Genomic DNA, 26,967 nt, shown 5'->3' with positions numbered 1-26,967 from the left:
CCTGCTCCTAAACTATTCTTTCTAATACAGTGGTACCTCGCAAGACGAAATGAATTCGTTCTGCGAGTTTTTTCGTCTTGTGAATTTTTCGTCTTGCGAAGCACGGATTCCCTGGGCATTAACGGTTTTAAGAAAAAGGAAACAAACTTGTAAGACGTTTTCATCTTGTGAAACAAGCTCATAGGGAAATTCGTCTTGCGAAGCAACTCAAAAAAACGAAAAACTCTTTCGTCTTGCGAGTTTTTCGTCTTACGAGGCATTCGTCTTGCGAGGTACCACTGTATCATAGGTTGTATCTACTATTCCCTCTATACACAAATGTTCAGTTGGAAATCTTCAGTAACAAGCCTCAGTTCTCTCACCCGATTCAGGGGGCTCAGCACCGATCTCAGCCCACTTGCAGCTTCACCAAGAAGGCCTTGCCCTTCACCAGGCAGAAGTTTATTATCCTCATGAACAGCTGAAATACAGTACCAGAATGCTGAACGCCAAATTGTTTCTGTACAGTACTTGATGTTGCGAGCCACAGGGGGGGGGAACATTTGGCTCTCTAATTCCCATCAGTCAGCAGAGTCAACGTTCAGCGATGATGAGAGTTGTCGTTCAACAAGAACTGGAGCGCAACAGGTTCCCATTCCCGGTATTAAATAGTTTGGGGATGCCTCCTACGGGAAGTAACTGCCCCCACGTGCATTTTTAACTTATGATAAATAATCCATCTCTTGCAAGTCCAGTGCGGGTGAACAGCCTCCCTCTTCCAACCAAGACAGAAACCCTTTTTTAAAAAATGTGAATAATTATAGTCAATTTTTGTGCGCATAATATACTTGAACTCTTCACCTTCCAACCATTTCCCAGCTTTTATATCCTAATGCAGAGACGGGCTACCTCTGGGCTGGATCATCAGGCCCAATATTTCCACAATTTCACTTGTAAGAAGAAAATAAAATAGGAGCTATTTCATGGTATAATGTTACTTGTCTGTTTGGGATTTTTCATATAAATGTCAATATCAGTACAGAATATGCTTTACCACATAACTGTGATGCCCTTAGTATTATTATGTAGCAAGGAGACAGACTGCACCAAAGGGTTGAGTCACACAGCAAAAAATACTCTTTAAAACCCCAAATCTAGGGTTGCAATACGTCTGCGAAATCCTGGACATGTCCTCATTTGCCGGGGGGGGGCAACATTTACATTTTAAAGGAAATATCCAGGATTTGGGGGGGCTTTATTTATTTATTTTTGGTGGGGTTTTTTGCTTGGGCAGCTTGGGCTCGGGCAGTGGGGTGGCTCTGCATGCCATGGCCTCTGCCAGCCTGAGCTGGGAAAAGAAGTGCGCAGGCATGGTCGTGGCAGCTCCACACATCTGCCCAGCTCGGGCTGGCAGCGGCTCAGGCTGTCCTCTTTTTCGCTTTTCAAGATATAGCAACCCTACCAATTTGTTGTCTGGAGAACAGAGCAGACCCAGTGAATCAAGAAGCTGGCTAGATCTGCCCTCAATTGTATAAGTAGTTTGTGGCTTCCTAAAATCCACTTATTCCCAAGACATTCTTTCTAAGCACCACGTTAGCAGACAAGCTACAGCAGAGGTAGTATAGCTGGGCAGCCACACTAGTCCTTCTAGATCAGGGGTCAGAACCTTTTTCAGCTGTGGGCCGGTCCACCGCCCCTCAGACCATGTGGTGGGTTGGACTATATTTTTGGGGGGGGAGGGGGGAATGAATGAATTCCTATGCCCCACAAATAACCCAGAAATGCATATTAAATAAAAGCACACGTTCTACTCATGTAAAAACACACTGATTCCCAGAACGTCCGCAGGCTGGATTGAGAAAGCGATTGGGCCGCATCTGGCCCCCGGGCCTCAGGTTGCCTACCCCTGTTCTAGATACTCCTGATATCTAGTACTTCTGCAATAAAAGGGTTGGCAATTTTAGCAAAAAGCAATGAGGTGTGTAAAAAAAGCGCAGCCAATGACAAAGCAAGATTTGCTGGTATCCCGTACCAGAGAATTTCCCTACAAAGTACATGCACATACGTACACTGTATACTATTTCCTTCCAACACTTTATGCTGACACTATATTTTTATTAGCTACATTTGTATTCCAGCTTTCTTCTATGGAGCTGAAAAGCACTTTTACCTCACAACAACCCTTGGAGTTACTGGAGTTAGGATAAGAAATTTTGGCTTGCTTTAAGGCCCAGCATTACAGTCTCTAGCTAAGAGAAGGATTTGATCCCAAGTTTCCCACAGCCAAACTCAAACCCCTAGCCACTAGACTGTTTCAACCCTCACAGCCCTGAAAAATACACACTCACACACCAAGACTGCCAATTCTAGTTTTTTTAAGGAAAAGTATATGGCACCCAGGAAACTTGAATAATTCTACCTAGACAAAAATGAGATTGAGAAAAAGCCATACAAATAATGGGACTTAACAGGCACATGACATCCGGCCACTTGATCTCCCTTGCTGTCCTCAAAATCGAGAGGTGAGAAGACTTCAAGGCCTGCAGGATCTACGGTATTATTATTTTTTCTATTGAAATCCTAAGATCCATCAAGCAGAAGCAAAAGATACAGGCTTTGGTAAACAAAGTATGAGTCCAGGAATTTGTGAATGCCACTGACATTCACTGCACAGAAAAAACAACTCCTAGTGATTCCCACCACCACCCACCACTGTTGCTGCTGTTAAACAACTAGGAATAAGAAATCACTGAGATAATGGGGAATTTTGGCTATGGACTAGGTATCCATCCTATATGTCTTCCAAGGTGTCTGAATATGAATGGGAGCTAGCCAAATAAACAGAGATCTCCTGATTTCCCTCTGCCGCCAAACACATACATAGACCCCTGCTTTCCATATTCCTTTGCTCCTCCTCCAACCACTGCCATCAACAGACTGCAGAATATTTATAGCACAGCATTTTAAGCAAGGGGTAGTTTTATATCATGGGAAAGTGACGTTTTTACTGGGCCAGTAAGAATGAACTGATAATTAAAGCAATAGTTGCATTTGCCTATCTTGCAAATGTGTATAGATTACAGATATGAAGCATCTAGTATTAGGCAATTCATGCAGAAGCTCCTGCCATTGGTCATTTTAAGAATCATCATTTTCCTGTGGCTTAAAAGACTTACTGGGTATGTACTATAGATTTTATTTCAAAGCCGATACTAGGTTTGGTGGGATGCTTTGTCTTCATGCCTTATACTTTGTTGTCCTACGAGATAAGTAATCTGCTTTATATTATACTTAAGTAAATTTCAGCTGCAATGGCAAAAACTGACTGCAGAATGCAAGGAATCATTAAGATACAGTACAGGCTATGCCCTAAGAGATTGTATCTCATGAGGCATCGGGCATGCTTGCCAAGACATGCTGTACCTATGTATACACACACAGCCGATCTATAGAGGCAGCTTGCTTGAATGCCCCTTGGGAAGATGGCAGATGAAAAACAGGCAGCTGTGGTGCAGGAAGAAGTTTTTGGCACTGCAATCTGCACGGCATACAGCAAGCCTGCTCTCTGAATGTACCCTCCACTCCGGCTCCTTTGCGAGCATCTTCAGCCTTGACCTTTTGCCAAACAGCTGGGCTGCTATAACCTCTCTAGCAGCGGGGTATGGTCTCCAAACTAGGGCAGAGCCAGCATTCCTCCCCACCCCCTCCTCCGGTCCTTCCTTCAACAGGACTTTGCTTTGCTGAAGTCTGACAGGAGAACAAGGGCAAGCGTTGGGCACCTTGTGACACAAATCATACCCCAAACATCTGTCAGAAGCAATCACCATCTTCCTGTCATTTCCAGTTCCTTCAAACATGCAACAAAGAAAATGGGGGCAGGGAGGGAGGATGGCTGGAAGGCAGAACAACAGCTAGCAAGCATCACCATCACCGGTCATGCTTAAAGAATGGAAAACAGTGCCTCCACTGATTAGAAGCAGAGGGGTTCTCTTTCTATACTAAGGTACACTAAGAGGTTACCTACGTTATTAATTCAGATGTTATTCCAAAATGACCTCCCCTCTTTGCCTAGCTGGCCTCTGCAGGAAATGCCAGGGTCTTCTACTGAAGCATACATACGCATACATATGCAAACCACACGGTCTTGTTTACTAGTCTACCAGGTCACTGTGCTAGTTGTGAAGCAGCTCTGCCTAGGTTTATGGATTCAGTACATGCCTATATACACAAAGGAGTGTTGCAGTTTTGCCTTGTTTATTTGCTTCATTTAAAATGCCGGCATTTTTTTTGTGTTGGCCTTGTTTATTTGCTTCATTTAAAATGCCGGCATTTTGTCCGTGTGTGTTAATTTTTTTTCCTTACATGTTAGCTGCCTTTATAAAGACAAAGCAGGGTATAGCATTTTGAAATAACTGAGAGAAATAAGCAGTGAAAGAGGCCCTGCTTATCTGGGGCATGCTTCCTCACATAAGTTATTCAAGGGCACTTCTTACTTACATCTCAAGATTCCCCTTAACTGTGCAAATATCATCTTAATACAACTAAATATTAAATGGAATGGTATAATGGTATTTTACGTGATTCCATCCTTGGTATGCTTATCAGACGGAATAAGACTGCAACCAAAAACCCTCACGAAAGAATGCAAAATGATGAGTTCACAATCCTGCCCTCATAGTGAATTTACACACCAGCAGAGATATCACAGCAGGCTGTGCTAGAGGAATCCTCCTGCCAGTTTTATACCACCAGCACAAGGGGTAAAAATGGGTGACCTTGGTGAAAATCGCTGTTCCCCATCTTTTAAAGGCAAGCGATTAATGGTTACATGTGGCATGGTTCAAATGGGAAAACCTCTTGTAAGCCACCTGCTTCAGAGGAAGAATGGCCTTCAGGAGAACAATATCTACTTTTTGAACTGAAGGTTTGGGATCTGGGAGGCAAAGTGTGCCTGCACACTTTCATTCTTTCTTTTTTCAGAGGCATGCTTGGCTGATGCATAATCTGGCACAGTTCCAGGGTCTGGAATCAGATCGTGAAGGAACAAGAAAATCTCAGGAAGCACCACAACACAAAGCTGTCCCTGGAGAAGTCAGATCCCCACAGCATGGCGGAGGCTGGGAATCTGAACAGGGCCCTGCCATTCCATTCAAGCTCACAGGCAATGGAATTTCAACTAGTTGTGATATTAACCTCTTCTAGCGCCTGCAGGCTGTCGCTCTTGATGCAAACAAGGGGGAGGGGGAGGGAGAGCGAGGCAGTCTTAGGAATGCTCTGGCTCATTCTTTGTGCTCAAGCAACTTAGCCTATTATTTCTTTTGGCCCTGTGAGGATTTTGAGTTCCTTGCACCACCCCAGATCAACAAACGGACATATTTTAGACCTTCCATCACTCCCATCTCAGTAAAATCACTGCAGTTACCCAACCAAAACAAAAAACAAAAACTCAACCATCCTGAGGGATATTTATTAATCATCTCCATGGAGTGTTGGTATTTTATAAGCCTGTATACGTTTCTAGCTAGCATTTCAGAGACGCTGTTTATATTGCAGTTGCTTTTTCCTAACAAAATCCAGGTTTATTGTTACCATGGGTTCTATCAGTGGGGGGGGGGGGATTGGGGGTTTCTAAGCACTCAAAAACCATCTCAGCCATCAAATATACCATTTAGCAATTAGCAGATGTGGAAAAATTGTAAAACAAGGGACTTGACATCACTGAGCTGGGCAAAAAAAAAGAGCTACCAGCAGCACTACATATATAAGCAGGAAGACGTCAACTACAGTCAATAGGGGCATGGCCTGAAGGCACATGATGCAACCATCTTGCTGAAGTTAAGCAGGTTTAGATCTGGTCACAGCACAGATGGGAGACAACCAAAGAACCCTATCAACACCACCATCTTCAGCTCCATCATGGAGGAAATGCTGGCTATAAATACAGTAATAAATGAAATACAGGATATTCCCAAGTGAAAAAAGTGTATTTATTACAACTGTGTTCCCCTTCCAAATATCAGTTGCTTGCCCTCCTTTATAGATAACCACCAGACAGCTGGGCACAGGAATGGGATCAGCTACAGCCCAGCTGGTTCTGTTCCCATTTCCCAGCTTGCCTCCGCAGCATTCACCAGTCCCTACCATAACAACCCCGCTAGAGGAGTCAATATCCCAAAGGCCCAAGCTATTCTGAACTGCTCTCATTAGCAGTTCTTCTCCACTGTCAGCCTTGGTTTGGAAAGGTCAGAAAAAGAATGGGATGTTTAAGAAAGTCAAGAGACATATAGGCTTGAACCTGCCATGCATGGTCAAAAATCTGCATAGAAACAGCTGCAATATCCAGGTTTTGTTTTTACATGGCACATTACATTGATCCCAATGAAGTTTGCTTCTAGTTAAGTGCACTTACCAATTCTAAGCATACCAAAATTGCTGTATACCAGGTGTGTAGCAATTTAATTGATGATGGTGGTGATAGTAATAATAATGATGATGATGATAATAATAGTAGTAGTAGTAATAAGTGAAGAGGCACAGCCATTAATCGTTTTTATCTTTATCTTTTTTAAGACTTTGGAACAGCAACATCGCCTTCATTGACCCCATTCCCCAAAAGATGGTGCCCAACTGGCTGAGGTCGCTGCCACTCTAACTCATGAGAAATGATTCAAATGGAGGGGGATCCATTTTGGTTGTATACTTCTCAGTCCACCTGTAGCCCAACGCCCAGCAAGGCCATGCCCAGGTTACACTGAGATGGAGGCATCTCTCCCTTCTTTCCCCCTCATCTCCAGCAGTGAGCGACTGCTACAGTTCCTCCAAGCAAGATGGGCTACTCACCACATCAGCCTGGTCTCCAGGTAAGGACCATGAGGGTGAGTTGAGGTGGATGGACATGGGAGGCAGGGTTGCCTTGGAGCTGCCCTTCCGTAGAATATGAGAAAGTTGGAGGCAAATGCAGAGCAGCCATGACAGTGCTGTGGAAGGGTAGGGAAACAACCATGATAGTATGGGGGGGGGAAGGTTACCAGGAGGGCATCTTCTCCAGGGTCCCCTCAAACCTGGCAGTACAGCTGCATCACAAGACAACCAGTTCGGTTCTTTTAGCTCTGTTCTAAACATTTCAGAGAACAAACTGCTGCTGCATTTCGCAGAAAGGCATATTTTAAGTTCCAGTAAAATAACTCTGTCTCAGTCTGAGATAAGCTTTTCCTCTTCTCCTCAGTTATTACCTGGCCCCTGCATAAAGCACTTTGCTCTGCCTGGTTCCTCTCCCTAGCTTTCCACCCTGTTCTGTTCTGGCTGGAAGCCTGTTCCAGATTTGCCAACGTGCGAGACGCTTCTGCCTGCAGTGAAGGAAGGGCCAAATTTCAAGAGAGCTTGGATCCACTTTTCACTTCAAAGTTCCAAGCCCCACAATGTAGCAAAAGTTTTTAATTGCCTAAGGAGGAGCTAGCCTGGGAAAGCTGGAAGCAGTGAGATAACCGGAGTCTCGCTGAACCGCAGAAAAGGAGGGGGAGGGAGGGAGGGAAAAAATGTCTGAAAGTCTTCCAACAGAAACAAAACAAAGGGAAGGGAAACTATTTTTCAAGAGTGTGACACAGGCCTCTTTTTCACTCAGGCACCAAAGGGCCAAGAGTAGCCAATAAAAGCAGACATGCACACAGGAATCCAAGTGAAGCCCAGCAAATGCCATGTATACAGACTGGCTTCCATAGGAATGCAAAGACCATGGGAGAAATGGACCCAATACATCTGTGTTCTTAAAGGAAGACCACAAGCAGCCCTCCCAAGATCTCATGTAACTCAAGGTGCTTTAAAACAGGGTGAACATTTATGGTTCACAAATCAGTTCCGATTAAAAGATACTGCTATCTCTATGATCAGAATGTAAGAAGAGTTCTGCCAGATCAGGCCAAAGGTCCATTAAATCCATCATCTTGTTTCTAGCTATGCCCAAAAAATTGTCCCTGGGAAGGAAGCTCGCCATCAGGGCTCAAAAGTGACAGCCCTCTCCTGCTTTTCTTGCCCCCCTGCAACTAGTATTCACTGACATGCTGCCTCTGGCCCTGGAGGTAGCGTGGAACCATCATACTAAAAAAACCATTTAAAGTCAGTGCCACCCCCTATACAACTTGCAGCAATGAATTTCATGAATTAGGATGCAACTCTCAAATGTCCCCCCAAGTCCCCACTTGAAACTAGATCCTCTGCACCAGGGATGGGCAACCAGTAGCCCTTCAGATATTGGTGAACTACAATTCCCATCATCCCTAATCATGGGCCATGCTGGCTGAGGCTAATGGGAGTTGTAGTGCAACAGCATCCAGAGGGCAACAGGTTCCCCATACCTGCTCTACACACACACACACACACACACACACACAAACACACACACCCCTGCCTGCTTTTGTGCAAACTGCCATTAACTCCCTTAGAATTTCTACACAGCCTTCACTTCCTGGTCTCCACACACAAAATTAACCCCCTACCACTCTGGGGGGAAACCAGAGAACTGGTGGAAAGAGCGATAACCTTCCCTTGCTAATGGATAATTTTAATTTCCATGCCGCAATCAAAAGTTTTTTAAAAGGCGGTCTGATTGCTCCCCAGGCTTTTGGATTATATTACTGTATCCTTATCACAAGGGAGACCAAAGCAAGTGGCATCAATTCAACAACGGCCACTGCAATCTCTGGCAATAAGAATTAGGGAAGCTGAATCCCACTCCTAGAAGGCAGAGCTAAAGAAGAGATGGCCAATGCATTCTCTAAGCCCAGGAAGCTACTTTTAATGTGACTTAAAATAAGCACAGAAGCTGAATCAAGCAAAGATCATTAAGGTGTAAATTCAGCCCATTTCACATTGCATCACCACATAACATATTTATTGAAATGTTCATAACTGCTACAGGCCACACGTAGTCACATAATATCAAGGCAGCCTAAATGACGGGACTTGGCTTCTCAACACAAAACATGGATTGCATTTAAAGTGGGGAAGCTTCTTAATGTAGCTCCAAGCATATTTGCAACATCTTGATTACGCGGCTTTTGGCAAATACTGAAGACACACCTCTTTATCTCAGCTTTTGACACTTGAGTTGAGTGTTTTTAGGACCCACCTTATTTTTGTGTTGCAAGTTGTTTTTAACTGTTTTTAACGTTGTGTTTTAATTGCTGTGACCTGCCCCTTAGAGTGAAGGGTGTGTTAATAAAAACAATGCACACTGTTTTCCACAGCAAGCATATGAAGATGGGACAGCATACGTGTGTAAACGGGCATCTTTAAATACACCTGCACAATCATAGGAGGAGCCACTCGTACGTGTCATCCACACATTACGTCAGCCACAGAAAACACCACAGCAATACTGGTGGTGGTCATGCAGCTAAACGTTTGCCCTACAAACCATTGATCTGTTCTCATTAACAAAAGTGGCTGTGACCCAGTCACTGGATTCCACTGGACTGTGTGGCCCAGTCACAGCACACTATGATCCCCTGAACAAGGAGGCACTGTGGATAGTGAGCTTATGGGACGTCTGCTTCATGAGACTCTGGCACCAATTTTCTGCAAGCCACAACACTTATTTGTTTCCTCAGTTTTCCCAACAGCCTCTTGCCTGTCTTAAACTTTGTCGTGTTTTTCAAAGCCGCCTTTACCAGTGACAAGTGGGAGCTGGTATGCAATTAAAAATATATACACTGTACAATTACGAACCATGTATTTTTGAATGCTCACATATTTCCACAAACCAAAAGGAAGCCACAAGTTATCACGTCCTTCAATCAATAAAGTGTGGGGAAAGCATCCTGGGTCCGGGATTGTCCCACATTATATCAGTCTGGGCCCAGCCAAGGGCCTCATTGCCAAAAGCAGACAGCTCTGCGGCTTGCGCAAGAGAAGTTTAAAATACTAACATGCACACAAAATTTAACACTTCCTATTTTGGAAAAAGTTCCACCAATCCCTGATATGTTTCACTGCCTCTTTTCTCCCCTCAGTTTTGCTGGAGGCACTGGCCTGAAAAACAGGTTTTTGGCTTTCTGAGAGAACGTCTTGCTTGTTCTCCCATCGGAGGTGGCAACCCCATTTTTGAAACATCAGGGATGGAAACAACAATGTCACCGAAGAACAGGTCAAGTCAACGGAGCTCCCAGCAGTGCTTTGAGGATCAGAGCCTAAAGCGCTCAAAGCAAAAAGTCTTGTTTATATGCCTGCACTTCTAGGAATGAAAATGACTAAGGTAGGGGAATGACTTGCAGAGGAGTGAAAAATGTACCATAGTAACTCAAGAGGATTTCACAGGGAGAGCTATTCCTAGACAAAGCGTCTCTCATCCTTTTCACTTTAACATCTTGACATTATACATTTAATAATTTAATACATGTAAGCTGAAATCCTATGCAACCTTACTCAGAAGTAAGATCCAGTGGGGCAGTGGTGAGAGCCACAGATACAAGATGGGATTTCTCCGGCCTCTACGTGGACAGATGGAGGGAACGTTGGGTACGTATTGATTGGGGCAGTGAGGTGGCTTGGAAGTTGAACGGAATCCGTTCTGGAAGTCTGTTTGACTTCCAAAATGTTTGGAAACCAACACGCTGCTTCTGATTGGCTGCAGGAAGTTCCTGCAGCCAATCGGAAACCGTGTAAGCCGCGTTCGCAAACCAGAACAGTCACTTCCGGGTTTGCAGCGTTCAGGAGCCAAAACGTTCAAGAACTAAACTATTTGAAAACCAAGGTATGACTGTACCTGATCATGTGTTTCTTGGGGAGGACACTAGGGGCTTGGGGGGAGCCCAACCCACCACACCACTGTCCAGTTGCCCCCCCCTTGCATGCAGTCCCCAACCCATTGATCATTACATTCAGTCCTAGCGGCAGTAAGTTTGTTCACCCCCTTGAGTAAATCTGCATAGATTGTGCTTTTTTCGGGGGGGGCACAGGGGGACGCATACCCCTAAACATTTTGTGAATCTAAGTTTGGCCTCATTGAAGGGCACTATTTCAATATGAGTAGGAAAATGAGAGTACCCCCTAAACATTTATTTTAGAAAAAAGCACTGCATAGACAGATTAACATTTATCTCTCCTTCCTTCAGTTAATCAGTGGAGCTTTGCTTTATACACAACAAGCAAAGATCTTGGGACTCAGGTCTTTTAAAAGACCTTCTGAACAAAACAAACATGCATCTTCTTCCCCGTCCTAATAGAAATATGACTGCAGGTAAGTAGCTCAAGGATTGTTTCTTTCCTCGTATCCTAAGCTGGCAGAATCACAATGCACCATTCCCTCCAACCACAAAAGCCAGGGATAATTGAAGCTGTCAATGTTCAACAGAAATAAACTTCAATGCTCCTTTAAATCTTGATCTTAAACACTACTGATGGAACTTGAACTTCTTTAAAAGCCGTTTTTATGTCTGTTACATTCCCTCTCCCCCTACGTATTCTACAAAAGATTAGAGGTGGCATCCATTTATTCATTTTAAACGAGCTAAGTTTACTTCACGGTCCTCCCAAAGGCACCTTCACCAAGATTCTGCAATATGCAAATGTTTCTACATGCAATTGACTTAAAACCATAGTTAATCAAGTAACACATTTTAATCCCCTGACAATCCTAGAGCCATCCCTTTATTGTCAAGGGGACTGCTCCCTTGGAAATGTAAGTATGTGTTGTGGGACCAGCCAGATATGACAGATGCAGTCACATTTCTTTGTTCATGCATCTGCCTGCAAGGTAGTGTAATGCAGCAAGGTCGCGTAATAAGATAAACTTTTTCCTCCCCTCTCATCTCATTGCACTGCCTTGCTGCAGGTATTTCCCAGACCAGCAGTGGTGTTGGAAGTTAAGGGAGTTAAGGAGAAAAGTGCCTGGAAAAACAGAGGGTGGGTCCTAGCATGTAATGCCAAACCCGTGGTTTGAAGTTGGCTTGCTTAGCAACCAACCATCATTTGTTTTAAATCAGCATTTCTGGTTCACACATGTAACACTAAGCCAACATTCTTAGAAAATGAAAGTGACCTCGGCAGTCCTCCTCCTATCGCTTTGGGAAGGATTCAACTTCCTGCTAAGGCGATCACTCCCTCAAGGCAATCATTTTGGTTTGCCAGATGGAATGAGCCCCCTCCCCCCCACACATGCTGTTCCAAGTGTCTGCCTAACAAACCCCCAGAGCCAATTTCATGGGGTATCGTGGGGGGAGCCCCATTGCACAAGCGTAAGTCTTTATACAGCGCTTCTACTGACAGGACTCATTAGTTGAATCCCACCCTTTCCCCAGGCTTGCTGAGGTTCACCCACATAGTGCTAAACAGTAGTTTAGTGTTATGTGCAATTACGTAGTTTTTAGCTGTTAGGATTTAGCTTCACAAACCTATTTTCTTGTTTAAAAAAGGAGAGTATGAATGCTTTACAACAAAATCATGTTGACCGTTACTTGGGAGTAAGCCCCTTTGAACTCAGTGGGACTTACTTCTGATTGGGCACTCAGCATCTTGCAGGATCCGTTTCCAAAGAGCCCAGTAAGGCACAGTGGGCCTAGGCGATAGTGAAGTCAGCTCAGATTCTATGTTTAGTTCACTGTCTCTGAATCGTATGAAAACAAGCCTCTCCCATTGTGGAGGACAGCTCTGCTTTAGTGATCTCCTAAGAAAACATGAATCACTCAACACTTATCAGTTCAAAACACCCGTGCAATTAACAAGACTTCTTTTTTTCCTATGGTATAATTATATACATTTTAATGCAATTACCACCCCTGTATTTTGTACATTAAACAGTAGGCAACCAAAGCAAGAGAGAGGCACTTTATTTTTCTTGGCTGAGCATTCCTGAAAAATAATAATATATTGCAAAACTGACTTGCCTGGTGATGCCGTCTCTACAAGATTTTTTAAAATAAAATTAAAAAATACGAGGTGAGGAGGAGAACAAGACAGAACGATGCTAAAAAAAGAATTAAATTGCAAAAAAAAGGCCCACATTTCTCTGCTGCTATAGGAAAAGTTCTGGCTTGTGCAGGATGCCACATACACCAGCAACTGGGCCCTAGCAACCTCAGCACCTGTGTCAAATCCACCTCCCTCCAACCCTGCCCCCAACAGCCATTGAAAAGTAAAAGCAAATAAATAAAACAAATGACCCTCAGTCAGTTCCCCCAGTCCCTGAAGCCGAGGTCATTAGGCAGATTAAAGTTCCCAAGCTTTGGCCAGAGGCACAGTTAGCAAAGTGCAGTTAAAGTGCCCAAATTGGATTACTACTTCTCCTCGGTCTCAGTGCCAACTTGGCCAGCAGATTGGATGTGTGAGATAGGAAAAGCAGGGCGGGGGGGGGGGAGTGGGGGGGGAGGGAGAGCCCACAGGCTGCTCTGCAAGCTGTCAGCCTTAGCACAGTGGGCTCCTGCAAGAGCTGAAGAGAAGAGCTGGAGCTGCAGAGTCAAGACTGTGTCAAAGACGCAGGGGGGTTCTAATCAGGCAGCGGGAGGGAAGTGCACTCTGCGCACCCTCAGAGACACATCTAGTATTATTTTGCCTGTGACACAACCAAGCCCTGGCGCTGAAATACATTCCGGGGCCTGACACAGCCACCAAGTGGAAGGCAATGCTTTCGGCAGAAATAAAGAGTCGTCTCCCTGGAAAGAAATGATAGCATTTCCAGAGGACCTCTGAGGGAGGATGGATAACAGCCTACTTCAACAGAGGTTTACGGAGAACCAAACGAAAGCCAATCTGATTTTACCCGGCAGGCCACCTTGTAGAACGTCCATCTTTCATACGCAGTAATAGTCAGCGTTTTTGATCCAGGATCAGAGCAACAGGTTTTTACTCTCAGTGATACAGGCAGGCAAACGTAGGTACTAACAATGCCACCCAAGAGGCTGTGAAGACCAGAGAATGGGTTTTCCAGTGCAGCTATTTAAGAAGCATTTATGTGCGTACCTATCCTTCATGGTCACCTGAAATAGCAGGCATCAGAGAGCAAATTGCTGCTTGGTAGCAAAGGAGTTTTCAATGTTCTGCAAGAATTTGGGGGTTTGGGGGGGCTCTTTTCTGTAGCAAGCAGGAGTCACTGGAGGATCGGAGAACAGAAAGGAGCAACTGCCAAGGCAGGAGGCAAAAGAAAGGCCCACAAGTGGAAACTGTCTCCTGCCTCAACACCCCACCCCACTGCAATCGGCTCTTTTGCCCTCTCTCTCTCTTGCCACCTCTAGCAAGATAGATAGATAGATAGATAGATAGATAGATAGATAGATAGATAGATAGATAGAGGAGCACTCCACTCTTCTGTAGGTGGTTTCTACTTTGCCACATTGAGGCAAGGTAAAGTATTACAGTAAACCCATTGGCAGAAGAAAAGCAAAATACACAAGATTGCAGATTCTGCAGAGTATTCCCCCCCCCCCAAATCCTTTAATGTATCAGAACAGTAGGAAGAGGTCCTCAAACGGATATAACAAGTAATTTAGTCTACAGTTCCAGCAGATGGCTTCGAGGGCCATGTGGGCAACTCACTCCCATCAGGAGCAGCACCTCAACACCTTCCACATTCGCTGTGTCAGGAAGGTTTGGGGCATCACATAGCTGGACAGAGTCTCAAACAAAGAGACACGTTCTCCTCAACTACATTCCCAGCATGTTCGCACTTCTTGTCCACGCTGTCTTGGTGATGTCCACAGAATAGAAGATGGCAGGATCCCCAAGGATCTACAGGGAGCTGGCTTCAGGCACAGGCCCATTGGCAGACCAACTCTGTGATACAAAGATGTCTGCAAACATGGCATAAAGGCTAGCAGCATTAACCCCACCATGTGGGAATCCCTTGAAGACAACCGCAGCGCCTGTTGACTATCAGTCAGGTTGTGTATCCACAGTAGTGTCCACAGGAGGACTGACCACTGAGAGGAGCACAGAGAGAAGGAAAGCCATGATGCATCTGCAGCAGCACTACTGGATGCCTTCACCTGCCCCAGCTGCAACAAAACATCTCTCTCCCGTGTCAGTCTCTACAGCCACAGCAGGCGTGGTAACTCTCCAACGTTTTGCCTTCACCTCCAAAGGTTCACTCTTCCATTGTCTCCCGAGACAAACTGATGCCAGCAAAACACAGGGCCTGCACACACTCCCCAGTTCCTCATCAGTAAATGAGGACAGCAAACACTCCCAGCCTATCCCTTCCACTTAATGCTCCTCTCGCAGAGTTTACAAAGAGAAAATACTTTAAACAAAAGACTCAGATAATCTTGGCAGCTGTAAAATGTCATCACTTACAAAACTAATCTTATGGAGTTTAATTACATAATATTATGAGATCATCTAGCATCTTCACTCAGCAGAAGTGGAAGGGAGGAAAACCCTTTACATTTAATTTAGGCTGAGGTTTGACATCTAAAGTTCAGTGACTGTTCAGCAACTGGAAGGGAATTTCGGCATTTTGTTCCACAGAGAACAAAGAGGAGAGGTTGGGGCAGGTGCTTTCTGTGCCCCTGCTAAATGAGGAAAACCTCCAACGTATATGCTGCTTGCTTTAAACAAAACTCCTGATGGTCAGTTAATGTTTCTCCGGTATCTAAAAGGCATTTGCCTGGGGTTTAAAGGGTCTGGGAACAGGGGATGACATAAAAGCAACAGCAGCAAAGGTCAAGCTGGAACAGAAACACATCATCCAAAAGTAATGGCTGCTCCAGGAGGAAATGCACAGACATGACTGAGCTTTTTATTTGAGGAGCAGTGTGGTTTCTTTAGCTCTTTTCTAAACACAGGGATTGACCGCCCCTAGAAGTGCTGAGCGGCTGCTCTTCACAGGGTGAAACTGGACCCACACCTCTTAGCAGGTCAAAAGACATCCTTTATGAAAAGGCATTACCCACGCTTGAGATGAACTGAATTTGCTAAGTACACCTTCCTTTTATCCACCACTTCAGCATCCTACCACAAAAGGCCTTTGATCAAATAACACACCCAAATATATCTGGACGAACAAGTTGTGTGCGTTTACACACACAAAAGCGAGGCGTATGCACTCACAGTCTGTCAGCTGCCAGAAGAATCGCCTTGGGTATCAGAGATAGGCAACAATGAGAAATCCATGTGCAACACCATTAAATCCAAAAGCAAATAGCACCCTCACATATGCCTTTCTCACTGCTACTAATTCCCATGACAGAAGGTCACTTAACACAACACTAGTTGCGTGCTATTACTATTTAGTAACAGTGACGGTCTGGGACATATCCTAGGGCGCATATTCCAAACATGTGGGGCAGTGGCTAGACTTGTGATACCTCAGTATCATCCATTAGAACTGAACCCACAAGAACACTCCCCTACAGGTACACACTGCAGGGGAGAATTGGTACTTGTGGGGCAAACCTGTATTTCAGTGAAACCTCACCACCATTACGGGTCATCTCACTGAGGAATCGCAAGAGTTGGAGGGATCTTTGTAGGCAATCTAGTCCAGCCATTTGCTCAATGCAGGAAATTCAGGGCCAGGGCATCCCCAAGAGATGGCTGCCCAGCCTCTACTTGGAAGACCTCCAGTGAAGCAGAGCTCATCATCAGGTAACTGGTTCCATTGTTGGAACTACTCGTAGACTCAACTACCATATTTTTCGCCCCATAGGACGCACCTAGTTTTTTTGGGGGGGGGGGAGGAATAAAGGGGGAAAAAATATTTTCCCCCCAGGCGCGGGGGCTGGTGCGGGGGAAGCCTGAGCTTCCCCCGACCCCAGTCCCCAGAACAGGCTGCCGCCCCAAGCCTTGCGCGCCCGGCGGGAGGTCCCGCCGGGCGCGCGAGGCTTGCAGACATCTGCCCAAAGCAAGGGGCGGGCTCCGCAGCTCGCCCCGTGCTTCGGGCTGCAGGCTGCCGCCCCAAGCCTCGTGCACCCGGCGGGACCTCCCGCTGGGCACGCGAGGCTTGCAGATAGCTTCCTGAAGCCTGGAGAGCGAGAGGGGTCGGTGCGCACCGACGCCTCTCACTCTCCAGGCTTCAGCGAAAGCCTGCATTTGCCCCATAGGACGCACACACATTTCCCCTTCACTTTGGGAGGGGAAAAAGTGCGTCCTATAGGGCGAAAAATACGGTAATTACTCCTAAGGTTCAGCTGAATCCTACCTTTGTATAACTTCAAGATCCCATTCTGCCTACTAGGGAAGCAGAGGACAAGTCTGGGCCCATCTTCTATGTGCCAGCCCTTCAGGTATTTGAATGGTGCTATTGTTTCCCCCTCAGCCTTCTCAAGGCTAAACGTAGGCAGTTCCTTCAACCTCTGCTCATTGGACTTGGTTTCCCATAACCCTGGCTATAGCTCTTGCTGTTTAGACCCATCTTCATTTCCCTCCTCTAGCTCTGATCAAAGTTATCTATATCCTAATTGAAGGATGGCACCCAGAACAGGGCAGAGTGCTGCAAATGTGGTCTGACTAGTGCAGAATAAAATGAAACTAATATTTATTTGACTTGGTTCTTTTAATGCAGTCTAAAGACATTGGCGCTTTATGAAGACACGTCACACTGCTGACCCAAGTTCAGCATGTAATCAGCTAGAATCCCAAGGTCCTTTTCACATGTACTACTGCCAAGCCAAGTATCCCGTCCTATACATGTGCATTTTATTTTGCCCTTGCATTCATCTCTAATGAATTTCAGTTCATTAGTTTTATTCATTTTCCCTGCAGTATTAGGTGCTTTTAAGAACAAAGAACAATCCAACTCTGCCTCCCTCCCACCAAATCCCTTTACCTTTAACATTAAATTTTTGTATTGTACCTTTCCCCCATTTAAACCTCACAACAAACCTGTGAGGTAGACTGAAAGTGACTTACCCAAAGCTGGCTATTAAGCTTCACATAGCAGACTGGAGATTTCCCACTAACCACTGCCCCACATCACACAGAATATGGTGTACCACAATCAGGCTATAGGCAAGTAAGGTTCACCACTGCACTAGATGTTTACTGTAGGGTGATGGATGTAGCAAAAACAGTTCCATGAAATCACACATATTGTGGCACATACTGGAGCAGAAAGTGGAAAACCCAGGGTCACCAGAGAAACTTATGTCTTAGTATATCTTAGAGAATCTCCATGTTTGGCAGCAACCATGTTTACCGAGACTATATTGTTTTCCCAGACATGGGAAGCACAAACAGACACATGTTCTTAACACCCATACAAATGAGTGCACAAGGTTGTGCCTTAAAGTGACCTTCTGATACATGTGCAAAAGAATGGGCAGCTGTCATTCATATTTCACTGCTCCAGAAAACACCAGTGTACCTGCAGCAAACACAATCATGATGTATAAAAGGGTGGAATCACTCCCCTGTGTGGTCGAGCAGTCTTTCCCAACCTGGTGCCCTCTAGGTGTTTTCAATTCCCATCAATCCCATTCACCTTGTTTGCCCTTGGAAAACAACAGTAAGCTAGTGAAGACGCTGAACTCTGGGTGTTGTATGCTTCCAGAAGGCCACTCATCAGGAGGTCAGTTGCAACGCATTACATCTATTTCATAATCAGAGGAAGCCCAACAAAACGCAAATCACAGGATATGTTCCACTGTGGTGGCTCAACACTTCTCAGTCTAGTTTTTACTTGCCACTGATTTCTGTATCACTTTGGCTAAGTCCCCCTAGTATTTTACCATTATATGACGGCAAGGTTGAAGACTGGAGGAAATGTGAATGTGCTTGAATGCAAAGGAGCATTAACAGATGTACACAGATGTCTACAGTTGTGGGTGTTTGTCCTCACAACATCCCAGTAAGGTAAAGCAACACTCTTGCATCTCACTCCACAACTTATAAAACAGAGATAATAGCATGGTGCTATCTTTCAGGGGTACTGTGAGGATAACTGTGTATGTACTGCAGGGCAGTTAAATTTCTATGGATGTCGGCTTGGTATAAGCATCTCGGATAGGTAATTAGTGCCTCTGGGCCTCTGTGTGCATTTGTTTTATTACAAAGGAGACTGTTAGGGATAGTGATGTGGTTCAAAATAAATTTGAGTCAGATGTGACGCCAATAACTGCATCCTGCAAGCAGCACTCACACTGACTCCAGGGGGTATTTGCCTACTTCAGTAACAAAAGGTGAGGTTCCTCAACTGAACACCTTCCATTCAGGCAGGAGACAAGGCCCCTTACCAACACAAGTGGCAGAGGGCATAAACTAACGCCAGAATTCATCATCAGTTCAGGAGTCATTCATACCCTCCAATTCCCCAAAATGCACACCGGTCTCATAAGGCCTCTAGCGCTGCATTCTATTCCGGCCCCAACTCTCCTTGGGGAGGAGAGGAGTGAGCTACAGTTATTTTTTAAAAATCGGTAACCATGCAGGAAACACACAAACAAACAAACAAACAAACAAACAAACACAAACACCAGGCTGGGCAGCATTTAAGTTGTGTGTGTGTGTGTGTGTATGTGTGTGTGTGTGTGTGTGTATAAGAGAGAAAGAGAGAGAGAGAAAAACAAATTAAATTCCCTAATAACTAAGGCTGCACTCCTTCACTTAACTTGTTAGAAACAAACTCACCTGTAATCAGGGGCATTTGCTTGCATGTTTAGGATCAAGGTAAAAACCACAATTCCTATAAAGTGAAATCTAAAAACTGAGTGAGTGACTGTATGGAAACAACTGGCTTAGCGTGGTAAATAGATTTGATGATGTGATTATCATGTGGGAAATGACTGTTTCTTGGGAGAACACTGGTTTTTTTAAAAATTAAAATGGTGTGGGGAGATCCAGAAAAATAAAGTTTACATTCAATATACTATTTTTGAACATTCTATTTAAGATAAATTAATAACATTTTACATGAACATATAACGCTGCTTTATACTAAATCAACCCCTTGGTCCATCTATGATGCTGGAGCAGGTGTGCATCTGGTCAGTGGATGGGAGACAACCTTTATGAATCCAACATATGCCACCTTGAGTACCATGATGGAAGTAAGGTGGGCTATAAATGTAGAAAATAAATACTTCTAGTTCTGGCTCTCCAGCATCTCAGGCAAAGGGGCTTCCAAGCACTGCTACTTAAGATCCCTTTACTTAGAAATGCCAGGAACTGAAGGTGGGACTTTTTACATATAATGCAAGTGCTCTATGAGGGAGTGACAGCCCCTCCCCTAAATATCTGAAAACGATGGCACTTGCTAGTGCAACAAGCAGTCCAGATCTCAATGGAGAATGTTGTCAACAACTGGACATTCTGGACATTTATACATAGTTTAATACACATTCTAATTTGGCAGGAGGGGTGTTTTAGTGTCCCTGAAAAGCTTGCTATGGTATCACACAAATGGGACAGAACACCCAGTAATCCAACTGTGAAAAGCAAGAATCGCCCTCTGGCTATTGTTTTTGCAAAATCTACCAGAGAGGAATACATGCATGTTAGGCACAATGGGATCTTAATCCAAACAGGCAGATCAGGTTAAAGGGAGGAATCAGCAGGATCCAAAACAAAAATACAAATCCAGAATGCAACACAGCGGATTACCATCTAGCATTCCCCACAGCGTCTTGCTCTGTTACATGATCACATATTTTGGATCTAAACTTCCTTCCCACCCACACAGACTCGATATTGTCTCAGCACCACCAGCACTGTAATTTACTAATATAAAACAAGTTGAACTATGCAAACAGTCTGAAGCAGAAGATTTTATTTTTAAGCCTCTTCTCTTTATAACCCACTTAAGAAATTATCTCTGCCTCTAGCTGCAAGTTGTAGGGGGATGGCCTGCTAATTTGCTTTGATTTCCTCACTCTGCACAATTTGGTCACAACCAGTATCTTAAGAGAGAGATATCGAGTCACTCATTTTACCCACTGAGTACATACAAAAGACTTTGAGATTGTTCAGGAAGCAATTAGATGCTATACAGAGGGAAATGATGTTTTCAAATGAATAACCTTTGATGCAGTCAATAGCCCTGTGCTCATCCTTTGCAGATCCCTCTTCCCCATCATTGCAACAACAAAAAATGGATGAATAATTTTTATTCCACTGAAAGGGCAATAACCAACTGTATTCTAAGAAGTCTGTTTGCTTACAGATTTCATCTTAAGGGAGGGGAAAAACTACTTCCTAAAGGCAGCTTTCGATCTGAACTTTTCTTCCTGCTGTGTTTCTAAAAGGATTATTGTAAATGTTAATTTGTACGATATTGAGGATACTTCCTTCAAAACACGTGGGCATGAGGGAGTGGGGAAAGGGTTTTTAACTAGAAAGGCTAAATCCCACACCTCTTCCTAATTTACCAGATTCCTAACTAGGTTCATTCTGTGACTACTGATCTCATGTAAATTCTGCCTATACCCTCCTTGCTTCACGATCCCCCAGTCAGAGCTGGTCAATCCAGACGCTTAATCAATATGCATAAACACACGGCTAAGGTGATGAGAGAGAATTTCACTGGATGGAAAGGAAGAATGCACACACATAAAAAAATCAAAGGGGGGGGGGAAAGGATCAAATATTTATTTATTGATTGGACCCAGACCACATCTGAAAGTCTGCAAAGCCCTGCACTCAAATATGCTGGAGCCTTGCGAGTGTGCTTTGGACACAGATTTTATACCTGTATCTCTCTCACACACACACACACACGTACAGAGGACCCAATAACTAGAACAGTGGTTCTAGGAAAGCAATTCTGAAAAGCAAATATGCAAGCAAGAGCTACACTCTGCATAAATGGGCTTATTTTTATTTGAACAAATTTATTCTTTACCTAGACATTTACCCTGTCTTCCCGAAAGGGTTCAGGGTGGTTTACAACCTCCAGTTTTTGTTTAATGTAAAGGCTTATACATATGCATTATGGATAACACCTACACACAACACACAATGGCCTCTCTTATTCACTCCACAGAGCTATATTTATCATCTGGGTGCAAGGAGGGTTGCTGTTGGGTGGCAGAGCTTCGGAGCCTTTCCTAAACTACACCATAATCAGCAAGAATAATTCATGAATGAATAACCCATAATATGATGCTACGTGCTTTTCGAAGGGCTGTGCAAAGGCTCCTTGAATTCTTACAGCACTCCTGGTCCACAGATTCTCTCATTACCAGATGGGGACAGGAAAGGGGGGGGCTATTCTGCTTAACGAACTAGGCTATACAACAAGACCCATCAGCAGCCGCCACCCTTAATAGCAATGAGGGCAGTGTGGGGTTGGAGTCACCGGACTGCTGGCTGGCCAGATTAGCTCCTGCTTGCCCATTAAGGAAGTTGACAAGCAAGGAGAAAGCGGTTTCCTTTTGCAAGGAGGAACTCTAGAACCAAGGTGTGGGTACCTACATCCTGCCTCACAGCAGCCAGGCAGCCCCGCGGGGACTCTTCCGGCTTGGCTGGGGCATCTCTCGCTAAGCTCACGGGGCTTCTTCCCAAGCCAAAGGGACGACTCGCTCCCCAGGCAAAGTTCTTCAACTCCGGGCGCCATGAGGGACGGATTTAGGGAGAAGAGGGTCGAGCAGGCTTGGGGCAATGACGCCAAAACTAGGCTAGGGGAGAAAATGGTGCCCCCCCTCCCTTTAGACTTGCTGTGGGTTGCAAGATTGTGCCGGGGGGGTCCTCTAACTGCCGGATCTCAGCGGTCCACCGTCCCCGACATCCCAATAAAAGGAAAACAGTAGTAATAATAAAAATATTTGCGATCAAACTTTTCCCCTTTGCAAATCAGGAGAGCGAGAGAGGGAGCAAGGGGGTATGGCTGGTGGAAATGACACGACCATCTCCACCGGGTTCATTGCGCCGACGAGGATGACTGGAGAGTTGAGTCACTTTTCGCACTGCGAAGCTGCTGCCCTCCCCTCGCCAGCCTCCGAAGCCAGAAAAGACAGTGTCTATCCAAAGCCAGCTTCTCTCTCTCCCCACACACGCACACTCTCCCCGCACACCCCCAAGGAGAAAAGGAAGGAAAAGATGCAATACAGCGGGCTTGCCGAGCCGCTCGCCAGGCGCCGGCCCCCCTCCCTCCCTCCCAGCAAGGCGGAGGCAGGCAGGAGCTCCCGGAGAATAACCCACAAGCGCAAGGTAAATGCGGAAAGAGCTGGCAAGCGGCAGTCGGAGCGCCACGCTGCACCCGCGCAGCCACACACGCAGGCTGCCGTCCTCGCTCAGCTCTGCTGCAGTTTTCTCCCCCCGCCGCCGCCTCCAAGCGAGCTCCGTCCTTGCCTACTTTCCCCCCTTCGCCCAGGCACGGTGTGCCGAGGGGTGTGTTTGCGGGAGGAGAAAGGCAAAGAGAGAGACCTCCGCATGCACGGAACCAGCGCGGCGGCACATTTTTAGTGCCTCCAAAGCTCTCCAAGGAAGCGCTGCTGCTGCTCCTCCTCGTGCTCGGCCGCCGCCGCCGCCGCCCTCCACCCCCGCTCGGCTTTCCCTCCCCGCCGCGCATCTCTTGCTAGCGTCGCTGTTACAACCACATGCGGATCCATTCCAGTCCTTTCCATTCCGTTTCCACCACCCGCCACTACGGCCGCCGCTAACCACGCGCACACACACGCCCTTCTCTCGCGCGTCGCAAAGGCTGCCGAGGTGCCGCGTTCGCTACGCACACTTTTTAATTGCCAGCGCTCCTCCGCGTCTCATTGTCAACTCTTCCCGCTCCGAGCCTGCCTCGCCGGCCACATTTCCCTGCTTCCTTTTCACCGAAGGACCCATGCAGCCTCTCTCGCTCTTCCTGATGCCGAGATCCCCTCGGGAAAAAGCCTCTGACCACACCATTCCGGGCTAGGCTTTTTGGCCAAGCGATGAGCCGGTCCCCTTTCTCACCCCACCCCCATGCCACATTGGTGTTTGTGCGCGCGCTCGTGCGTGTGTGTGTGTGCTCGTCTCACGCGCTTTCCTTACTTTACGATCTCCCCGGCACACACAGCGCACATACCAAAGACACCACCACCCCAAATAATAGCAGCGCCGTGGCGTCGGCGCCGCCGATCCCACCCAGCAAAAGAATCCAGCAAACTCCTCTCTCCTCCCGCATGCAAAAGAAAGGAATAAATCAACTAAATGGAAAGCGGGTCTCTCGCCGCGTCTGGAACCGCAAATCTCTGCCCCCCACCACCTCGTCCCCAGTAAAACAGAAAAGGCTCCCTCCGAGCTAAGAAAGGCTGAACATCTCCCCGTGTGTGTGTGTGTGTCTCTCTCTTGAATGAGGCTCAACTATCTCGGAGCTAAGCCAGGGAAGCGGAGAAAGGCGTTTCGCTACGCTCTCTCAGTCCTCTCCATGCAAACCACCTCTTTCGCGTCTTCCTCTCTGCAACGATCGCTTGCTTTTTTCAAACAAAACAAACATACAAAAAAAATGCCCACCCCAGAAACGTATCCACGGAAAGCCTCAAAGAGGAAAGTTAGACTTACAGCTTGAATCGGAGCTTGCTTCGGAGGCGCCTGCCATGATTACATTCCACACCGAACAACCCCCGCGCTGCAACTCCGGGCACCGCGCTCCACTTGCTTTTCTGCCGCCGCCGCCGCTGCTGCTGCCCAGCATGAATGGAAAGGAATGCAGCGCAGGGTTCCAATGGAACTCCAGCCTCGATCTGACTTCCCAGGGAGGCAGACGGAGAGACACATTCAAAAGGGGCTGCAGTCGCTGCTCGGCTCGCCCGGATTCGGCCTCTAGAGGGCGCCCACACCTGTGCAGACCGGCGCGCTAGAGGAGAGGAGGAGGAGAGAAGAGAATGAAGAGCAGGCGAGGGGAGGCCCGCAAGCCGAAGGAGGCTGGCGCGCTCTTAAAGGGGCAATGCCGCCCGAGGAGCCTTAAAAGCGGTGATGCTCGCAATGGCTTGTCGGAAGAACCGAGGGTGCCGCAGGAGGCGGGGCGGGGAGAAATCGTCTCGGGAGCAAGAATGGGTCGGCAGCAACACTCTGGACGTGGAAAAACGTGTCTTGCTTTGCTTTACAAGGGGATGGTTGTCCGGTTTTGCAAAGGGATGCAAAAGCTGCTTTGGCTAGGACGTAGAGCTGATAAAGGTTCGCAGCAAATGCGTTGCAGGCTGAACCGCGATCGTGTCATCGCCGGTGAAAATCCCCTTGCCACGGAGAGCTGTGAGGCATGGGGCACAATCCCCGAACGTTTCTTCAGAAGTAAATCACGCTGTGTTCAATGGGAAATAGGAAGCTACTTTTTACTGCTCCGCCCACCTCAGTACTACCTGCACTAACCGGAGGGGCTCTCCAGGGTTTGGGCAGAGCGGACATTCCTAGCCCTAGCTAGAGACGCCAGGAATTGAAGCTGGAACCTTGTTCTATGCCTCAGAATGGTGCGGGGGGGGGGCAGGGCCAAGCCCAAATAGGGCGGGCTGGAGATGATGGGAATTATGGTCCACAAATATTGGGAGGGCACAAGTTTGGGCAAGGCTGGCTGAAACTTGTGGCAACAGTGCAACCAGTACATGAAAAACAGTGGTGAGCTGTTAGACTCTGGTCTGAATAGTCATATGGGAGGTGATGTAGGAAAAAATACATCCAGGCCTGCTGCATTTGTGGGAGGGGGCTGCTCATTCTGCCCCAAAGCAGAGCTGTAGCTGGGGCAGGGGGTAGCCAGTTTTTTTGCCCCGGGTGAAGCCTCCAGAGGGGTGCACACAAATGCATGGAGGGTTTTTGCCAAACTGGGTCTTTGAACCGGATGAAATAAAGCCTAGTTTCGCCCCTGCCCAAAGTCCTGCTCTGATGGCAGCACCCCTGATCAAAATTTCCCCAACACAACACAGAGAACCTTACTTTTCTTTTCTTTTTTTTACATCATTACTGTAGATCCTTTTCCTCTGATCAGAGCAACACTGCAACATCGGATTCACCTGAAGGTTCCCCGTTTTATATATCACTTGCTTACAGTGCAGACCATCTCCCATTGATTTTTTATTGAGCTGGGCTAGGCTGAGTTCCAAAGTACATTTCCGGGGAAGCAAGTTCTGTCGAAATGGGATTTTCTTCCCATTTAGAAACAGAGAGTAAAGAAGGAAGGGCCCAGGAGGAGCAATTAATCTTTCAAGTTTTGAAATTTCAAAAGGACTACGGGTGGTTCTTGAACATTCACATTTGTTAACCAGTGTAGGCCTCCCCCCCCCCCCCCGTGCATGCTTTTCAGCACCAACAACAGGAAACAAGAGGAAACTTTTCACTGGATCTGTAGCTAGAAAAATGATGTCAAAAGTGTGTGTCATCACACTTCATTCATCGGTATCTATGTTTGGAGGGGAGTCCCACACATAGCAAATAAAATTACACACACACCCCAAAAAAACCCCCGAACAGTGGCAAAGCAAACATGTAAAGCCATCTAAAGAAACTTCATCTATACAAAAACATATTGTTTTACATTTGTGAAACAAATTTCACTGTGGCCAACTTTTAACCCACTATGAAAGCAGACTACTAGACCACATAAGCACCTAGAAGCTAAGAGTTAGTGAATGCACTATACCTGCACTGGAATTCTGCCTCTCTGTGGCAAGCGATTCCCACCGGCTTGTAACATTTAGGGTGCTTCCTGATGGACATTTATTCTGGGATCAGTGCTCTTCACGCATGCATTTTTTATTTATTTTTGCAGTGTCCACACAACATCATTGTCATTAAAATGCCATACCACATTCCCCTCCCCATTTAAACTGGATTTATACTTTCTAAAGGAATAATAATTAAAAAAAAAATCAGTTGCCACTTGTAACATCTTTGTGACCCATTTGCAAACGAAGCCTCTATCTGGAAATGCTCTTGGAAGTACTTTCCTCATGAGACATAGTCCTCATGCTGTAAACCTCCACATCCTAGCCAAACATTCCTTCGTGGTCACTTGAATGTATATGTGTATACTCACTGTGAAGGTTGTGATGACATGTCTAATCAGCCATTCCAAGAATTACACCTAGAAGCGAGATTGCTCCCTACAGGGGCACCATCTTTGGTAGTTAATATATGCATCTTAACTTTTAGTAAATTACCCTTAGT

At 46.0% G+C, this 26,967-nt stretch overlaps 1 protein-coding gene across 6 annotated transcripts in view; it reads right to left on the bottom strand.

Annotated features, from left to right (window-relative positions):
• PLXNA1 (plexin A1) overlaps positions 1-24,664 on the bottom strand; it is a 302,883-nt gene extending 278,219 nt beyond the window's left edge. For 2 of the 6 annotated variants that reach the window (XM_083721533.1, XM_083721538.1), the window contains exon 1: positions 24,373-24,656. The gene's annotated coding sequence lies outside the window, so the exon portion shown is untranslated. Of the gene's footprint in view, positions 1-23,567; positions 23,804-24,372 lie in introns of those variants that run through there. The other 4 variants (XM_083721536.1, XM_083721535.1, XM_083721537.1 and 1 more) reach the window with 4 other exon arrangements.
• Between the last annotated feature and the right edge of the window lie 2,303 nt (positions 24,665-26,967).

This window comes from Podarcis gaigeae, assembly GCF_964106915.1.
Source record: "Podarcis gaigeae genome assembly, chromosome: 2".
Taxonomy (NCBI): Eukaryota; Metazoa; Chordata; class Lepidosauria; order Squamata; family Lacertidae; genus Podarcis; species Podarcis gaigeae.
This window is presented reverse-complemented; position numbering and strand designations above follow the sequence as displayed.